The sequence below is a fragment of the Gigantopelta aegis genome, chromosome 4 (genome assembly GCF_016097555.1).
Source record: "Gigantopelta aegis isolate Gae_Host chromosome 4, Gae_host_genome, whole genome shotgun sequence".
Taxonomy (NCBI): Eukaryota; Metazoa; Mollusca; class Gastropoda; order Neomphalida; family Peltospiridae; genus Gigantopelta; species Gigantopelta aegis.
The window spans coordinates 114,951,828-114,965,600 of record NC_054702.1 but is presented as its reverse complement, the minus strand read 5'-3'; the positions used below and the strand labels follow the sequence as shown (position 1 = coordinate 114,965,600).

The following is a 13,773-nucleotide window of genomic DNA, read 5'->3' as shown; positions in this document are numbered from 1 at the left end:
ACGGTTCGATTTATTCAGGATACTTTCCACAAGTAGTACAAGTACGCCCATTATCATACATTCATTTTTATAAACTATTTTAAGAGCAAAACTTTATTTTTAATGGTTATTTGTAAAATAATTGTAAATGTAAAATTATAACTGGACTAGAAAACAAACATTGCATTTTTACCTTGCCATATTGGCGTGTAGGGTTTGGGATACTTGGGCAATGTGGATTTTACTTCAGAGGGTTGGCAAAATAATTTGGAGGCGACAATACTAGGGGGTCTGGGAATAGTCTCCCGTATTTTTATTTTAAATTACGTTGTCTTTTAGATGCATTCTGGAGTACATAATATATCATAATATGGCTGCCATGTACACATTATAAATATCTAGAAGAAAGATATACGTGAAGACATATTTCTGTAATGTTTATTATTATTTTGATAATGTCAAATTTGTGATGAGAAGTATTTTGTTTTTTAAAGTATGGAATAACACAAATACATAATATATAGGCCTACTGTTGATTATTTAACAATAGTCCGTCCCATAGAGAACGCCTTTTTTCATACTATGACATTTACTACAAGTTATTTATTTCTGAGCCAATTGATTTGTTAATTGCACACGAAAATAGCGTGATTTTATTACTCCCAAAACACTTTTACTTTTCTTCTTAAGTCAAACCAATCTGAAATAATTCACAAAACAAGTTACATAAAAAAGGTATCACTGATTAAAAGAAAAAGATAAGCAAGCACAAGTACATGCACATAATATATAATAGTAAATTATTTAACTAGTTATTATGATTTTCCCCCCTCGTCCTGGAGTGATAAAAACAACAACATGTTTTTCTGGAACTGCAGACTATTTCATCCCGATAAAAACTTGCGGAAATTAACGATTTTGAGTCGTTTTAATATGACGGAAATTGGGCGCCATTTTATAATGCTGTTTACTTTTTTCAATTTTGACGACTGGAACGAAACTTTCATAAAATGTTTATTCTATCGGCGGATTAATCATTGAGGTCAGTTCCTATTTTGGGAGGTTACCATTTTTACGGTCCCGGCAAGAAATTCGCGGGTTTTGTGTAGGATCCTAACGGCACTTATCGACCATGCAAACATGGTTTAAGGGAATCGAGCGCTGTGTTTGTTCTAAATACTTTATACGTCATTGGAATTATCAGCAAGGTGCGGAAACGCCTATACATGTATCATTTTAAAAAAAAAAAAAAATGAACCGCGGTTCGCGAATTAGGAAACGGTGCACCGAACCGTGGCCTTAAAACCGCGATTTTCGGTAACATCGAATCGCATCCCTAATGTTTGTCAGTTTATCCCACTGAATGACTATGTCCTCTTGAAATGAGTCTGTACGTAGGTACCACTGCTGCATGTACACGTCTGTGACAACATCCTTTGGAGAGAGAGTAACGAAGTCAATTTGTTGAATGTTTAACCAACGGTAAACACGGAAAGACTTCTTAATATTTCCAACAGTAGTAAGGAGCCTTGCATGGTAACATGACCTACTGTTCGTGACCTTGACCTTGATGCGAGTCATAGCCTGACCTTGGAATACTTGGGCAGGCGCGTGTCCCACATCTTGTCCTTGGTGTGAGTAATAATTTGACCTTGGTATATTTGGGCAGGTGCGTGTCCGCAAATGGCTCTGGCTTATTGAACATCTATTAACACTATCCACTATAGCTCACGGTCTGGATCGAGTTACCGGGTCGAGACCAGCATAGGGCGGGGCTGGGCTGAGATACCAACATAATGGCGGAATTTGTCCCTCTCACCATTCAGGCCCCTATAACAGCTAAGGTTTACTACTGAAATACATGTAACCGTATTGCAACATTTAATACATAGTTGTATATAATCCTACTTATTAGGCAGTATAAAGTACATGTGCAATACATTGTGCAGCGGGTGGGGGAGGGTCTAGACATATACTGGCCACAATATGTAGGAGATACAATGCAATATGGCGACATATCTGTTAAAATGACATATTCGGGTCAAGCAGACATATATACTACCCGGAAATTCATTATGGAAAAGGTAACTAATATATATTTCGTACACACCTGTTGGTGAGAACATCATGCGTTATTTTTGATAACACATGGGTTGTTTACACACTTACGTGTGTTAACAATTCCAAGACATACGACTGGCTGCTCCTAGGTGATGACCAGGTCACCAGTGCCAAACATCCAATGGAAAACAACACGGTGGAAATACATTACACTGTGACGTCTAGTTAACTTGACAATCATGTGTCTGTGACGTGTAAGTTAGCTACAAATGCAAGGGCTGTAAATGACTTTTAGTCGAAAAAGAGGATACGTAAGAAATAGAATAATACACTCGTGTCCGTTAGCTACCATTTATCTCACAGCTCGTTGTTTAAAAACGTAAGACACTCGCTTTCGCTCGTCAGATACATTTTAAAACCAACTTGTGAGATAAATAGTATCTAACAGCCACTCGTGTATTACTCTCTCTCTCTCTCTCTCTCTCTCTCTCTCTCTCTCTCTCTCTCTCTCTCTCTCTCTCTCTCTCTCTCTCTCTCTCTCTCTCTCTCTCTCTCTCTCCCCCCCCCCCCCACACACACAGGTTCTTTAGCATGTTCGGTATAGTAAATCGTTCATGTTATAAGTAATTCCTCACACATTCCTCACACATCTGCCTCTTCAAAAGTCGCATATTACTTATTTACAAGTATATAAATATTCATGATATGACTACAATTAGGCTTCCATAATCTTGACACCAGTAGTCCGGAAATCCCGAAATATGGACAGCAGAGACAGTAATTAAATTGTTTTCCCTATAAATGGTCACCTGAAAAGGAAATGGATTTTTTGGAAACACTATCATGTGATGAACCAATTGATAAACTTGGAGAACTTGAAAATTCATTTATTTTACAAAAGGACTGAAATGCTGACTTTATTAATCAAACGGTGTTGGAGTTTGTAAATATTTTGAATAATATTGCATCACCATTTTTCTCTAAGAATACTTCAAGTAAAAGTACACGTCCTGCAAGACAGAAACCTGATTGGTACTCTGATAAATGTGAGATTAAACGCAATGATTTTCTTAGGTTACTTGATAATTACAGACAGAATGACTTTTTAAAACTTGTGTAAGAAGATGTAAATTTGACATGTTACACAGACGGACAAATTAATAACAGCCAAACGAAATAATGTAAAGGAATATTGGAAACTATTAAAACGTGTTTCTTACTTAAATGCACCAAATATTAGCTGCACAGAGTTTGCAGAATATTTTAAGTGTGTAAACCATTCATCGAGTGACTTTTTTTTACACCCGATGATGATGTTTTGGAGTTTGTTGAATGCTATGTTAACGGTGAATTCCAAATTGTTTGAAGAGCTGAATGTGTAAATTGAGTGTCATCAGATATTGAATGATATTGGTCAATTACATAGTAATAAAAGCAGTGGGCCAGATCGTGTGATAAATGATTTTTTATTAAGTGGAAAATATATACTTTGTTCTTATTTATGTACATTGTTTAATACAGTTTGTACTTCTGGACACTTCCCCCAGTCATGTGCTGATGGTTATATTATACCATTACATAAAAAGGGTAGTCTCAATGATGTTAATAACTATCGAGGAATCACTTTACTCAGCTGTTTGGGCAAACCTTTTACTAAGATATTGAACAATCGTCTGACTACTTGGGCAGAAAACTATTACATTTATATTGAAGGACAGTCTGGATTTCACACAGCATTGGACACTACAGATAATATATATGTTTTGCATTCTTTGATTACACATTTTGTGAATAGTGGTAAACAATTATTTTGTTCCTTTATTGATTTTTCAAAAGCTTTTGATTATGTAGTGAGAGACAATTTATGGTATAAACTTTTAAAACTTGGAATTAGAGGAAGAATGTTAAATATTGTACGGAGTATGTATAGTTGCACAAAATCTTTTGTTAAAATTCACGGCACGTTATCTGAACCTTTTATATGTGAAAATGGAGTAAGACAAGGAGAATGTATTTCACCTTTTTTGTTTGCAATGTATATTAACGACTTAGAACAAACTTTGATTGTTAAAGGTATTAAGGGAATTGATATTGAGATGGTCAAATTATTTTTATTATTGTATGCAGATGACATAGTGTTATTAGCAGATAATAAGGATGACTTACAAGTATGCTTAGATACCTTTCATGACCATTGTATTTTTTGGAAATTAGTTGTTAATATTGAAAAGACAAAGATAATGGTATTTCGAAAAGTTGGGAGGTTGGCTAATAGTATGAAGTTTAAATATGGTGATAGTAATGTAGAAATTGTAAGTAGCTTTTCATATTTAGGTATAGCGTTCACAACAATGGGTTCGTATATTGAAATGCAAAACACACTAGTGGGTCAGGCACAAAAAGACATTTATCAAAAATACTTAAAATCATTTGTCACTAAAACCTAGTTATGTATGCAGTATTTTTGATAAGCTTATATATCCTATCTTATGCTATGACTGTGAAGTATAGGGTTTTACCTGAGGCTTGTATTTAGAAAGAAGAAGAAGGAAATGGTTTATTTAACGACGCACTCAACACATTATATTTACTGTTATATGGCATCGGACGTATGGTTAAGGACCACACAGCTATTGAGGGAGGAAACCCGCTGACGCCACTTCAGGGGCTACTCTTTTCGATTAAAAAATGTCCGTATTACACAAGTAACATAATCTTCAAATATATCAGTTCATTTGACATTTCTTTAAGGGTGATATTTACATACAACTACTAATGCATTTATACAACACTGTATGAATTAAAACACTACAACACAAATTCAATAATCTAAAATATATTCTAATTGTCACCAACCCAGAATTACACAGTTCAAAGTATTTAACAATATTTCAACAATGTTTCTTTCACACGAAATTTAATGTGTCTGCGTAAAACCAAAGTCAGCTCTCTACTTTATCACCACTCAGCCAGCTTACATCAAAATTTTAAGTGTTCACCAACGTAAGCTACAAGCCCAAATTAAAAAATCGGTACAAGCTATGACTCACATTACTTATAATAAATAGTTGCAATTTATACTTTTAATTAACAAGGTATTGACAATTAATGTTCTAAAATAAACTTAGTTGTGAAAAGATACCCTTGACTTGTGACATACTTTAGTAATATTAAAAAATACTTCACATGTGTTTTCTTGTAATTATTAATTACATTATGGTATGCAATTTCATAAACAGTTTATACGTTTATGTATTGAAAACAGTGAGGGTTGCAACCTGTAACAAAGTTGTTTGGCAAAGGAACAAAACCTTCAGTTATTATATCCAGTATATTATGCCAATATTAGTTGTATGTCCTATTATTTGCATGGAAATGTCATAATACAATTTTAAAACCTTATCCAATAATTATATACATTTGGTCTATAATGATGCTAAAAGGTTTACTCTCCTGACATGACAATATATGGGATATATGAAATCGTGAAGCAATAATATGTTTCTTTATGATGACCTTCCATCTCAGACAACCATACTCCAGTGAAATAGAACAACACAATACAGTAATAGGTAAGAATACACCAAAAAGGATCTATGTTACACTCCTGACATTTCACGGTAACTGAAAATATGGATGCATTAAATATGCAGAAGTGTATACATACAAATAATAAGCACATGGATTTACAGGAGAGTTATAGCTGTTTTATTTAAACAAAACATATCACTTTAAAAAAAGAAATTAAACTCTGAAAATATATTTTTGTACCAGTTTCCGCATGCGTACGGAAAGCTCTTTCAGACCTGTTTGTCGATCATCAAAATTTAATATATCCATTTACTTTGTAACAGGTATAAAGAGAAGTTGTCACAAAAACACCAGTACCCCCAAAATCATTATATTGTGTCTTATGTCCACACAGTCCATGGGCTAGAGCGTGAAATGTAATGAATTGGTATTACCTGGGTGAGCAAATTATCATGGTGTTTTATTAATAGCCCTATGCCTGTAGTTAATATGTTAGTATGATAGACTTGTGTAAGGAGTAGCTTTTTGGTGGATATCACCAGGGCCGGATTTAGACGGGGGGGGGGGGGGGGGGGGGGGGGGGGGGGTAGGGGGCCCGGGGTACTTCCGGTTTGGGGGGCCCTCAACATGACAAATAAATAAATGAACTAATTTTATAATTATTACATTTTTTATAAAGGAAGCCCTTAGTCGGGGGGGGGGGGGGGGGGTTCTGGTAAGGTGGCCCGGGGCAATTGCCCCCTTTGCCCCTTTATAAATCCGGCATACAATGACCACATACAAATTGGTTTAATAATTAGGTCACCAGAGGTCAAAAGGGATTTTAGGAATCTCATATATTGGCATAAATGGTACTACTGTTTCATGTATGAGGGACATAATTCATCTTAACACCAAACTGAGCTGTTAATCAATTCGGCTGTCACCGCAATTTGGCGGTTATACTTGTAAAGCATTTTTTTTTCTTTTCAACCAATTCTTGTTTTGATTTTATTGGTTTGCTATTCAAAGGAAACAAACACACACACACACACACACATACACACACACACACACACACACACACACACACACACACACACACACACATATATGTGCCAGGCAAACTATAGCCTAGCTTCATCTTTCCCCTAATCAACGCTATGCTACATTGAGATTAAACAAGCCTGTTTAGTGCCTATTTTTAAAATTGTCTTGTGAAAACATCTAGGAAATGCATTCACATGCATGCACGCACGCACGCACGCACGCACGCACGCACACACACACACACGCACACACACACGTGCTCGAGAGCATATTGAAGGGATTGAATCAAATACCTCGAGGTAATGGTGGCTGAAGATGAATTATAAGATATGTTTGTGAAAATTACCTGATGGAGTCTGTACCTGTCGTGACTACTTCACGATGTTGACAGTATTGTCACCACTATTTTTCCTGGCAGTTAAGGCAGTCAATATGCTAAGTTGCTGTTAAACAAACATTCCTTGCATTTTGTTTCCAGGAAGAAGAACAGCGAATTGTCGACGTTTTCTTCCTGCCACGCTGGGAGGACTACAGTGATGAACCGACTCCAGAGGACCTCATAGACTTTATCCAGACAGTCCGCAAAGAGGTGAATGAGTCCTTTCGTGACCATCCTGTCATTGTGCACTGCAGGTTAGCAGCTCATCTTAAATAAAAAATAAAAAATAAAACTAAAAATGGATATACATACTAGAGCTGCAACGAATACACCAAGTGGCGAATACGATACGTATCACGAATATGTTGTCTCGAATACGAATAAATATTCATGAATACCAATAATTACAGTGACTCTACCAATACTGTATTACTGACTTTCTGAATGAAGCAACCCACCAGTGAACAAAAGTCAAAAATAGCATTTAAATAGTAGGATGTGTTTAACATTAAACTTTGGAATGTTAGACCTTGAAAATGAAAAAATTAAATGTCAGTTATAAAAACAAAATTGTAATAAAAAGAAAATTAACAAGACGAAAAAACAAAACAGACTGCTTAAAATACTTCTGTGTGTAAATACAGCTTGCAAACTGTGGTCTTTCTAAATTTATATAATTAATAATAATAAGAAAAAGAAGAAGCAGAAGAAGAAGAAAGGTACTTTAAAAACACGAATATATTCGGTTCTTTGGGTACCAAATAACGAATACGTATCGTGGATAGCCTGTACACTGAATACATGAGTGAATCGTTGCAGCTCTAATATATACATACATACATACATACATGCTCGTAAGCGGGATCGACCGCGTGGATTGTAGGCCCAATGCATGTGGTTGAGTTAAACAGCATCCTTTTTATGGATGCCTGGATAGCTCAGAACGCATCGTGGTTAGTCAGCAATTTGCGGGCGATTCGGTGCCATAGGTTCGAGTCCCAGCAACGGCATGGGACAATTTGTGAGGCCAGAAAGGTTTTAATTATCCCCTGCGCCAGTGCGTTAATATCTATGTATGTAACTCGACATACATACAATATATAGATATTCATACATCAATACATACATACATACATACATACATACATACATACATACACACACCTTAAATTAGATATACTATGACCAGCAAGAGTGTCAAAAGAATATTAATAACAACATAAAAATCCCAAAATATGATAAATCTTGACATACATTTATATTGAACAGTTACTAATTACCTACAATTGCATTTTTTTTCCTAACATAAAATCCAAGGGTGCCGAATCCAACTGCGTTTTGAGGTAGCATGCACCTTTCGAAATCTACGAAATATTCCTTACAAAATTACTGACCTTGATTTGTATTTTTGGAATTAACCTCAGTAAGAATAAAATTATAATATTTGTGTTGAATGACAGCAGTGTTTTCTTAAAAATGTAGTTGTTTATGTTAAAATTAGCAGCTGACATTGCAATTACGTTACCTACTCCTTAATTGGATATGATATTTTATCTTCTTTGTTTTTATTGGTTAACTCTCCGAGAGAAATATAACTTTTTATCGGACCGGTGAAATTGACTGAGGGCAATATCACTATTTACGGAAGGTCATGTGACTGGTTTTCGACCAATAAGTATACATATATATTTTCATTATGTAATATAATTATAAATTATACATATATATACACCCTGATCAATTGTTTAAAATGATGTAGCCAGTAATTGATTAATCAATGTGGTCATGTTGTACCACGTCATTATATAGTTTAGTTTATTTATATTATTATTTTTGTTGTTGTTGTTGTTGTTGTTGCAGTTCTGGAATTGAAAGATCGGGTGCGTTCATAGCACTCGACTACTTCCAACGGTGGATAGAAACCCATGGCCTGGACGCTGAAATCGATGTGTTTAGCTTTGTGCTGCAGATGAGACAGAATCGCTAGATGATGGTACGGGGAATGGTAATAACCAACTTTAATATTATTACATACAATAATAAAAAAAGCAAAATACCCTACAAAAGAAAAACGTAATACAAAGAAACAAAAGCTAAAAACAAACAAAATAAAAGTAAACAGTGCAGTGGAAGCGAGCATTTATTATATACTTGTTATTCTTAAGCATAATATAATAGAATATATCATGCAAGAATACTTCCTGTGACCCAACAACTCCCTGTCTGATAATTCGAAGTGTTATGACGCCACTGGCTGATTGCGTGTGTCTTGGTCACTATAAACGCAGTGTGTTTATACACACGTATTAGTTCGTCTGTGATTACTATTAATGCAGGCTCTTTGAACACAAATTATGTTTGTCTTTCATTAATTAAACGCAATGCGTTTAAATACAAACTATGTTCGTCTGTGATTAATATAAACACAGTGTGTGTACATACACAAACTATTTTTGTCTGTGATTACCATAAATACAGTGTGTTTAAACACAAACTCACTTCGTCTGTCATTACTATAAACACAAACTCACTTCGTCTGTCATTACTATAAACGCAAACTCACTTCGTCTGTCATTACTATAAACGCAAACTCACTTCGTCTGTCATTACTATAAACACAAACTCACTTCGTCTGTCATTACTATAAACGCAAACTCACTTCGTCTGTCATTACTATAAATGTAGTGTGTTATAACACAAACTATGTTCGTCTGTCATTACTATAAATGTAGTGTTTTTAAACACAAACTATGTTCGTCTGTCATTACTATAAATGTAATGTTTTTAAACACAAACTATGTTCGTCTGTCATTACTATAAATGTAGTGTTTTTAAACACAAACTATGTTCGTCTGTGATTACAATAAACGCAGTGTGTTTGTACACAAACTGTGTTCGTCTGTCATTACAATAAACGCAGTGTGTTTAAAGACAAACTTTTGTTTGTCTGTCATTAATATTAATACAGTGTGTTTATGAGCATTTTCACGGAAATGTTTGCAAAAAGGTCCTATACCAGAACACTGAATTTGAACATTTGTGTTCAGGAAATAACAAACGTTTTTAACATTGTTCAGTAGGCACCAGTATAGGGTGTATACTACCAAATCAAATCCCATAGACGACAATAGTAACATATGTGGCTAAAACTCCTACCTGCAGCGTATCAATCGACATAACCACCATGGATATAAATACTACCACCCTTCACTCTTAAAGTGAATAAAAGAAATTGAGGGTCAAGCTGCTCATTTCTGAGATAACGGGTAGCGTCTATGACTATCCTAGTTCCACACAAAATTCGAGTACTGTTTTTTACAGGTACCCCATGCATGTTTCAAGCAAATAGTGGTACTAGATGAAATAAAATTGCATACATTTTTTGCCCAGATGAAATTATGTTTTTTTACAACCAGCACACTCACATTTATCACCAATTACAGGACTTGTAGTGTTCACTTCTCTATCAAAAGTTGGGTGCACCTCGAACTTTGACCCAGCCGGAAGTTATTTGATTTAGTACTACTCAAAGGTTGTTATTAGGGATGCAAACATTAAATATTTGAAGACAATAACAGGTTACACGAAGGACCCGAATTAATGTAAAAGTATAGTAAAAGTTGAATTATAAAACACAAGTTATTTCCTAAAAAAATGACAGAAACATAGTTTGCAAACACAGCTGTGTAATTGACTCTTTATGTAATAGTGCTATATGTTTAAGGAACATATTGGAATTACTGTTCATAGTCACAACAGCACATGGACAAAATAGTCCTGGAAATGCCAGTCAGTATGATCAAGAAGCATGTCGAAACAGGCGGACACCTCCCCCCTCCCCAGTAAAAACAAAACGTAAAAAACCCAAGACAAAAACCCCCAAAAAAAACAAAAACCCAACAACAGTAAATCGACTACTCTTAACATTATTAACATTATTAATGGTATTTTTGTTTGTGTTGTCATTATAATAATAAAGAATAGGATGAGCAGAATAAACCCTCTCAATTTATTAGGTGATGATGATGAAAAATGATAAAAACAGGAATTGTTTAGTGGTGTTCTAGGATTTAGATTATGTTCTAACTATGCAATATTCCAACTCTTGTACCAGTATGTCAAAAGCTATGGTATGTAATATCCAGCCTGTAAAAACTATATGAATGATATACGGTACATGAAACCTATATCTCACTATACCACTACCTCCCCACCCTCTGTTCTGTTTTGGTCATGACTACTGTTTGTTTTAGGTTGGTTTGCTTTTCACTTTGTTGTACTCAATTGATAGTGCTTTTCGGTGGGGGTTTTTGGTTTTGGGTTTTTTTCTGTGACTTTTTAACAAAACACTCTTAGGCCCAATTTCTTTAGAACCATCCTAAAAGTTTGCATGTTGGTTGTTTCAACCAATTTTTATTACTGGGGCAGCCTGGGGGTCATATGAAACTGGAGCCAGTTTGACAAGTATTCATTGTATGAACACAAAACCACTTTGTTCAGGAAAAGACATATTTTTAATGTCTTCCTTACATCATTATAATTACAACAAACTTTAAAACAGTTCAGAAGAGCAATATATTACACAGTAAAGTGGATTTTGGTCAAATAATAGATGTTATATAAGTTAATAAAATTACACTTATAGTTGACAACCTTTCCACATACACTATTTAATAAAAAAGGTTTTTTAATGTTCAGATTTCCTAAAGCAATGTTATGTGTGTGCCACGTATGTCAAGTAGGATCAGGCCTAGGGCGCCAAATTGTAGGGCGTGGCACATCTTTAAACAAAAAATAATATAGAAAACAAAATTAATTAGTTAAAATCTGCTCTTTATGCCAAATCCGTCACCAAAGGAGTCAAACGAGAGTCCTTCATACTAAATTAGTCATTCTATCCCTTGTTACCCCGGTTCTCACGCATTATCTGATTGGGTTGTACACTTGTGTTTATGTATTCAACGTATGACGTTGTATGCAAATGTCATACATCGCGATAAATACATTTTTAAAATGTTGCATTTGTCAATATTTGTAATTAAATTATACATTTTATTTGTAGAATACATTAAAATGCATTTAAACTATCTAGCTTTCAAGTCCCATGGGGGAGTGTGTCCTATAGACGCAGTAAAAAATCTCAACCAGTCAGTGCATCCACAAATGTTCACTTTCTTTCACCCGACCATGGCTATGTTTTAATATTAAGTGCAAACATGCCGTGCCCCTCTGAAAAAATATTGCGCCAAGTAAGTGTGTGTGTGTGTGTGTGTGTGTGTGTGTGTGTAAGTTCCCCCTCTTTTAAACCGGGTCGACACCCATGTTGATTAAACACAATCTCTGTTCGTCTGTGATTACTATAAATGCAGAGTGTGTAAACACAATCTCTGTTCGTCTGTGATTACTATAAATGCAGAGTGTGTAAACACAATCTCTGTTCGTCTGTGATTACTATAAATGCAGAGTGTGTAAACACAATCTCTGTTCGTCAGTGATTACTATAAATGCAGAGTGTGTAAACACAATCTCTGTTCGTCAGTGATTATTAAAAAGCAGTGCAGTGGGCTGAATTTACCAAGCCTGTTTTTCGTAAACGCAGGTGTTAAAGCATTGTTAATGTATGTAGTTATAAACGTGTTTAACTTTAAGTATTGTAAGTGTGGGTAGTTATACACGTGTTTAACTTTAAGTATTGTAAGTGTGGGTAGTTATAAACGTGTTTAACTTTAAGTATTGTAAGTGTGGGTAGTTATAAACGTGTTTAACTTTACGTATTGTAAGTGTGGGTAGTTATAAACGTGTTTAACTTTACGTAGTGTAAGTGTGGGTAGTTATGCGCGTGTTTACCTTTACGTAGTGTAAGTGTGGGTAGCTATGCGCGTGTTTAACTTTACGTAGTGTAAGTGTGGGTAGCTATGCGCGTGTTTAACTTTACGTAGTGTAAGTGTGGGTAGCTATGCGCGTGTTTAACTTTACGTAGTGTAAGTGTAGGTAGTTATGCGCGTGTTTAACTTTACGTAGTGTAAGTGTGGGTAGCTATGCGCGTGTTTAACTTTACGTAGTGTAAGTGTGGGTAGCTATGCGCGTGTTTAACTTTACGTAGTGTAAGTGTAGGTAGTTATACACGTGTAAGACATACACTTTGTAAATTTGGCCCAATGTGTTTAAACACAAACTATGTTCGTCTTTCATTATTTTGCTTAAACACAAACTATGATCGTCTTTCATTACTTTGTTTAAACACAAACTATGTTCGTCTTTAATTACTTTGTTTAAACACAAACTATGTTAAAATGTGATTACTATAAACTCAGTGTCTTTAAATACAAACTTTGTCTTGATCATTATAAACGCAGTGTGCTTAAACACAAACTATGTTCGACTTACCATTGTGTTAAATATGTCAACAGGCTCAATACGAATTAATATACGATACCTTGGCCGTCATGGTTCAAAAGAAGATAGATGGTCTACCGGCCAAAGCAGAACATGTATACAAGAGTGCATCTAATAGTTTGTATCTTTAAATACATTCTTAATCTATGTTAGTCGTATGATATTTTGCATAGAACATTCAACGTTTACAATTGATCACACTGATGTCTGGTGAAGTGGAATATGTCAAACTGTGTTTCTTTTTATTACTTCATCTAGAAAAGACCATCAATAATAATAACTAATAATTATTAACGGTAATATTTTATGGCCAGTAGAAACGATAGTAATATATGATCAGCAGAAAATACTGTAATTCAGTAATAATGTAGAAGACAGTAATTTATAATGATCAGTGA

The 13,773-nt window shown here is 34.9% G+C and overlaps 1 long non-coding RNA gene across 1 annotated transcript; it reads left to right on the top strand.

The window, feature by feature from the left end:
- Positions 1 to 7,095: 7,095 nt before the first annotated feature.
- Positions 7,096 to 13,489, top strand: LOC121371998. The gene is made up of 3 exons (XR_005957875.1): positions 7,096 to 7,233; positions 8,840 to 8,984; positions 13,390 to 13,489. It is a non-coding gene; the product is annotated as an uncharacterized LOC121371998 (long non-coding RNA).
- The last annotated feature ends 284 nt before the right edge of the window (positions 13,490 to 13,773 follow it).